The following is a 6,651-nucleotide window of genomic DNA, read 5'->3' as shown; positions in this document are numbered from 1 at the left end:
AAAGCTTAAAACTGTTTCTTTGGCAGGTTAAGGTTGGTAAGGCTGGCAACGTTACGCAAAGAAATAGCAATACTGCTTTCACTGTAAGTGCCAATACATTATGTCGCCCTAAAGCTGGGCGAAACATATGGTGAAAAGGATAAATACAAAATACCTCATCATGAATTGTATTCTTATCCATTAACCAAAAGGTCTGTGGCTAGGCAGGCTCAACTGTAAGCCTGTATTTAACCTTTGGTCAGATAACCCCACCCAATGGTTGGGGGCAAGTTGTATTCTACCAATGTTTTGATTGCCTGAGGGTTGTAAGTAAACAGAAAGTTTACATTTTTACATCAGTAGTTATGTTTGTTTTCAGAAAAGAGTCAATCTGTTTCAAAATGTACTGCATAAATCCTTCATTAGATAGCAAGAGAATGTTAAGCCCCCATGAATGAACAGAGTTCTGATTTGGGACACTGAGCTCTAATACCAGAGGACTACGATCGGATATATCATTATACGTGCATGCACAATTTCTTAGGGCACTACATTATAAGATTGATCTCACTGAAAATGTCTTCCTTAGCCAAAGTGACAATTATGGTAACCTGATTTCTCACACTCAAGCTGGACCCTCTACTCAACATCACAAGCCTTTTCTGAAATGATGTTGAGTTTTTGATTGTTTAAGATAACTGCTTAATGTCAACTGGTATCAAATAATCAACCCTATCTTAAAATGTTAAAGCATTGTTTGAGAAACTGAAGGATTGTAATACTTGAGAAATATTTATATTTTTAGATTCTCCAAAAGTACATAATATCTGTAGTTATTCAGGATTCTCAGTATGACTAAATGATGGCATTCATATACAGATTTATTTTTTTGTCTTCCTTGTAAAGTGGATTATGGTCAAAGCTGCAGGATGTTACTGCTCTTTATGAAATATTGTCTAAATTGGCAACCAAATATGAATACAATCTTTAAAATCCTGACCTTGTGTCATGAAATATCCATAAGCAAACGACAGGATTCTGTTCTCCACATTTTTTTTAATATTAGCAAAGAAAATCTTGGAAACATTTACATTTGTTTTTGAATAAGAACATCGTATAGAATGTTGTATGTTTGAATCATGACATGTCTAAACAATACCAATTTCAGCACAACTTAACAATGAATCAGAGCAGTTTTGTGTTAGTAAAATCCCCAGAAATTATTTTCCCAGAAATGATCATTCTGAAAGCAGTTCTAAACCATCTGTAAAAGAAAGCATAAATAAGTGGGTTGAGCATTGAATTTGACAGTGCAAGCCAATTAAGTAATTCAATAAAAGGAAGTGGCATGAAGACATGACTGAAAGAAAGAACAGTGGTACAAACAAAGAAAGGAAGCCAAGACATCAGAAAAACTCCCATCACAATAGCAAGAGTTTTAGTGGCCTTTCTCTCCATCTTACTGACAGTTGCCATAGACTTTGTGGTTGTGTTGTGGTTGTGTTGTGGATGTTGCGTGCCTGTTTCTGTGCCACAACGTAAATCTTCAAGTAGATACACAGCATCACAATCACTGGGAGGTAAAATGAGAAAACAAGTCCGAAAATGTTTGCCATTATAGCATCAATCAACCGAATTTCCTGGTTAGTTCCTAAAATTACGAAACCAATACCAATAAAGACAGAAATCCCCCAGCTCACCAAGACCATAACCACAACAACAACAGGATCAGAGATTTTAGTTCTATAGGTCAGAGGCTGACACACTGCATAATAGAAACACAACACACATTTAGAATAGAAGATGTGCACAGCGTTACATCAAAGGTGCTCCGTACTTTGCAAAATAAAGCTTTATGGTACAGACAATAGGTTATAGAGAATTCCATGGTGAGAGGAAATACTATTACTCCAACAAGCAAATCAGCCAAAGCAAGAGAGAGAATGACAGAGTTAGTAGGAGTGTGGAGCTGTTTGAAGTAAATTATTGAGATTATTACAAGCAGGTTTCCACCTACAGTTACAACAGATAATGAGCCAAGAAAAATGTGAAACAATACACAGATTGCAGAAGGGTTGTTTCTCAGCACGTACGAGACATCTATTTTATAGCAGGAATGTATCTCAGTGAGAACATCAGTCCAGTTGAGGCTGCTTTCTGTTTCCATGCTTAAGCGCCCCTGTAATTCAGTTATCATACAGGATGAACATTTATATTTTTTCAGTTCTAAACATTTGACAAAATATTAAGTTCAGTATTAATGTTCAATTCAAACATTAATTTCATCCTAGCTCTTCATCCATTTTCATGACATACCTAGTCAACCCTTCAGTATGGATTTCCTTGTCCTACTGTCGCCCTCTGCAGGACTTGGGCTTCTTCTTTACTTATAACCCCATGTCATTACTATAAGTAATACAAATTTCCGATGTCCAATCAAAAGTGGGATACGGTGTCCTAGAAACAAACCAACAACAAAGATGTGTGTGCAATTTTATTACACAACATACTCCATTTTCAGCATGAATCTGACCTTGGGTCAAATAACCTCTCCTATCAATAGGAGCTTTCACACCAAGTACTTTTCCCAGGAATAGTTCCTGGAACTTTTCCCCGGAACTTTTATTCACTGGAACTATCTAGTAAATCGCGTTCACACCAAGTGGCAAACTCTGGGGAAGAGCCGGGACGCCAATACAGAAGTGTCACACACTGCAGTCCATATATTGGCCGATAGGCGATGACTGCAGAAAGGAGCAATTTCCATAGACCCCCATGTTAAAATGCCCAATTTTACAGGAGAAATAAACATGTTTCTACCCCTGGATGCAATAAATATTATTATGGATATAGTTCGATTCCACCTTCATGATTATGAATCTGTGAGTAAAATGAGGTTAAAATGTTAACATAGGTTCAGTAGCATGGCCACGCCTAAAACTCCACCTCGAACCACGGCCACCCCTATTTATATCCGGCAAAACCTCCGGCCACTGCTCGTCTCCATCCTTTCAAAGACTGACAGGCAGACCGTGATTCACGCTGCGCGTCGTCACGGTTCAAACAAGCTAAACGCTACCACAAGAACATTCAACTCACCATGGATCCCGAACTGCTGATCAACTCGCCGGAGTCAGATGAAGATCTCTTCGACATCGGCTACCCGCCATCCTCGGGTCAGCAGTCGGATCTAAGCCAAGCATCCGAACGGAGCCGCGTGCGCTCGGCAATCAGTGTCCCACACACCAGCCGCCACCGCTCCCACTCAAGCTCCCCCAACGAGATACCTCCAACTCCAGACAGGTCCCAGGCTTCGTCTACTCCGCCAGCGAGGGCTAACAGCCGGGGCCACAACAGACACGGCTAGCTCCAATCTCCCCACCACCGGCAGCCTGCCTCACTCGCAGGCCCCAGCAACTCGCAGCGAGAATAGCGAGACACACAGCTCTTCCCGCTCCAGAGCCAACCGCGGCACGCGCACCACGGGTCGTGACGTCACAGGCCTCCGTCCTCCTCCACCGACACAGCCCGACTCACCAGCACCCCCTGGTGGGGGCCAGGTAGTATCACCCTCCGTGCCGCTCTCTGTGTCTGACATGTCGCAGCTCATGTCAACCTTTCTCTCATCCCTGTGCTCACAGGCTTCACAAATATCCACTTGCATATACATCCCTTCATCCCTCCATCCCTTCTTCTTCTCTACCTTCAGTGACCCTCGCAGTGAGCAAACGCTCCGGTGTTTCTCTCGCTGACCCTCGCAGTGAGCAGACGCTCCGGTCTCTCTCTCTGACCCTCGCAGTGAGCAGACGCTCCGGTCTCTCTCTCCGACCCTCGCAGCGAGCAGACGCTCCGGTCTCTCTCTCTCTGACCCTCGCAGTGAGCAGACGCTCCGGTCTCTCTCTCTCTGACCCTCACAGTGAGCAGATGCTCCGGTCTCTCTCTCTCTGACCCTCGCAGTGAGCAGACGCTCCGGTCTCTCTCTCTGACCCTCGCAGCGAGCAGACGATTCGGTCTCTCTCTCTCTCTCTCTCTCTCTCTGACCCTCGCAGTGAGCAGACGCTCCGGTCTCTCTCTCTGACCCTCACAGCGAGCAGACGATTCGGTCTCTCTCTCTGACCCTCGCAGCGAGCAGACGCTCCGGTCTCTCTCTCTGACCCTCACAGCGAGCAGACGATTCGGTCTCTCTCTCTCTCTCTCTGACCCTCGCAGTGAGCAGACGCTCCGGTCTCTCTCTCTCCGACCCTCCCAGCGAGCAGACGCTCAGGTCTCTCCCTCTCTGACCCTCGCAGCGAGTAGACGCTCCGGTCTCTCCCTCTCTGACCCTCGCAGCGAGCAGACGCTCCCGTCTCTCTCTCTCCGACCCTCGCAGCGGGCAGACGCTCCGGTCTCTCTCTCTCTGACCCTCGCAGCGAGCAGACGCTCCGGTCCCTCTCTCTCTTACCCTCACAGCGAGTAGACAACGCCTCAGACTTTAACCGTCTATCACCCGCAGGGAGGCAGGATGGTGTGTAATAACTTCAATGAACTAGGCTGCTTTCTCTCTAACTGCCGCCTAATTCACATCTGCTCTTTCCGCTGCGTCGCTCATACCAGGAGCACCCGCCCCCACAACCCAACCTAACATTTACGGCATAAACGTATTTTCCCTTTAGAGTGTAACGGAGGCCTGGTGCTGGGCAAACCGCACGCATCATTCTAACTCCTCAAGGTAATGTTTAGTTGGATTTAGAAGTGAAGATGTAGTCATTCGTTCCGGGCATGTTATTTTCAAGCCACACGTTTCTGGTCCAGAAACACTTTCAGAACATCCCGCACATTTTGGGGGCATTCTCAGAACATTATTAGAGCCATTTCTCCCGCATCGGCGCAGCATCCACAGCAGCTAGACCGGGCATCTCTTATCCAACCATCTAGGCCCTCGGCCGCTCGTCATCCCAAGCGTACCACGCTTACATCCGCAACAATCTAATCGACGTCAGACGCGCACACGCTTAAGTCAGCTGCTTTAATCCAACTCTTTTGAGGGCCCGTAATCAGCCCACACAGATCATGCCGGAGACGGAACCCCCACTCTGAGTCTCCCACAGCACGGACCATAGCTCGTCCTCCCAGATCATCCCTTCACCCCCCTCATATCATTCACATGTTACTTCAATAAACGTACAAACATCACATTGTTGTGGCGTGGTTCCTGCTAGTGAAATGAGGTTAAAATGTTAACATAGGTTCAGGAGCATGGTCACGCCTAAAACTCCACCTCGAACCACGGCCACCCCTATTTATATCCGGCAAAACTTCCGGCCACTGCTCGTCTCCATCCTTTCAACCCACCCTCCCTCTCCCTTTCTACAGTTCCCCTTCCGACTCACACCGAGCGATACATCCATCCATCCCTTCTTCCCTCCCTCCCCTCAACATCCCATACATCCTTCCTCCCTTCATCCCTACATCCCTTCCTCCCTTCATCCCTCATCCCTACATCCCTCATCCCTACATCCCTCCATCCCTTCCTCCCTCATCCCTACATCCCTCATCCCTACATCCCTCCATCCCTCATCCCTACATCCCTTCATCCCTCATTCCTCCATCCCTCCATCCCTCCATCCCTCATCCCTCCATCCCAACATCCTCTGCCCGTCACCATTCATATTTAAACGGTGCATGTTTATATACTGTGTATACTAACACCTTAATTCCAGGTATCATCTGGGGGGCCCGTAATCAGCCCACGCAGATCATGCCGGAGACGGAACCCCCACTCTGAGTCTCCCACTGCACGGACCATAGCTCGTCCTCCCAGATCATCCCTTCACCCCCCTCATATCATTCACATGTTACTTCAATAAACGTACAAACATCACACTGTTGTGGCGTGGTTCCTGCTAGTGAATTGTTTTCTAACGCGACCCTTTTATTTATATTAGGTCTTAAAGTTTTTGCATAAATTAGGGCATGGTCACATTGAGTGACAGCTCTGTCAAGTGACTGCTGCTGTTAGCTTCTTGTCTCTCTGCTAGCTGCTCCGTGAAGCTACAGGCACTCTGCCTGCTCAGTTCATCCAGGGAACACAACTTGACCCCAGCTGTGGTTGTTTGTTCTTCATGCTTATATATCGGGCTATTGTGACTCGCTCTGCGGTTAAAACAGACGGTGCATGAATGCGGTTTTTCAACCCAGTCTCATGGCATTTCGTGTTCACCAACACGATTTTTAATCTATTGATTCGTGTTCACCAACACGATTTTCCCCTTTTTTTCGTGTTGCACAGCACGATTTTAAAAGCAATGTATTTCTACTGGTAATGTGTTTCGTACCTGCAGCACTTATTTTTCTCCGGTTGGGTCGTGGAAGACCGGAAGCTGTGTGGTTCATAAAAACATGTTCTTACTCAATATCAAGCCACAATTATTGCTTTTATTTTAAATCGTATAATTTCGGACTTTTGTTGCCGTCTGTGAGGAAAATAAATGGGGCTCAGAGCCTCAGAATACTGAAATCTGTATTTTTTAAATCTTTTTTTCCTTCTAATTTGTTATTCTTTTCAAAATAACACACTGTTATTTACTCACCAATAACACACAATTATCCTTGCTTTTATTTATTGGTTTAATTCCATAATCTCTGGCTTTTTTGGCGTCCGTCAGGAACTGAATTTCAAAATAAAAATAATCG

At 45.7% G+C, this 6,651-nt stretch overlaps 1 pseudogene; it reads right to left on the bottom strand.

Annotated features, from left to right (window-relative positions):
* Window positions 1–1,164: 1,164 nt before the first annotated feature.
* LOC117554240 lies at window positions 1,165–2,146 on the bottom strand (annotated as a pseudogene).
* Window positions 2,147–6,651: the final 4,505 nt, after the last annotated feature.

Source organism: Gymnodraco acuticeps, unplaced genomic scaffold (assembly GCF_902827175.1).
Source record: "Gymnodraco acuticeps unplaced genomic scaffold, fGymAcu1.1, whole genome shotgun sequence".
Lineage (NCBI taxonomy): Eukaryota > Metazoa > Chordata > Actinopteri > Perciformes > Bathydraconidae > Gymnodraco > Gymnodraco acuticeps.
This window is presented reverse-complemented; position numbering and strand designations above follow the sequence as displayed.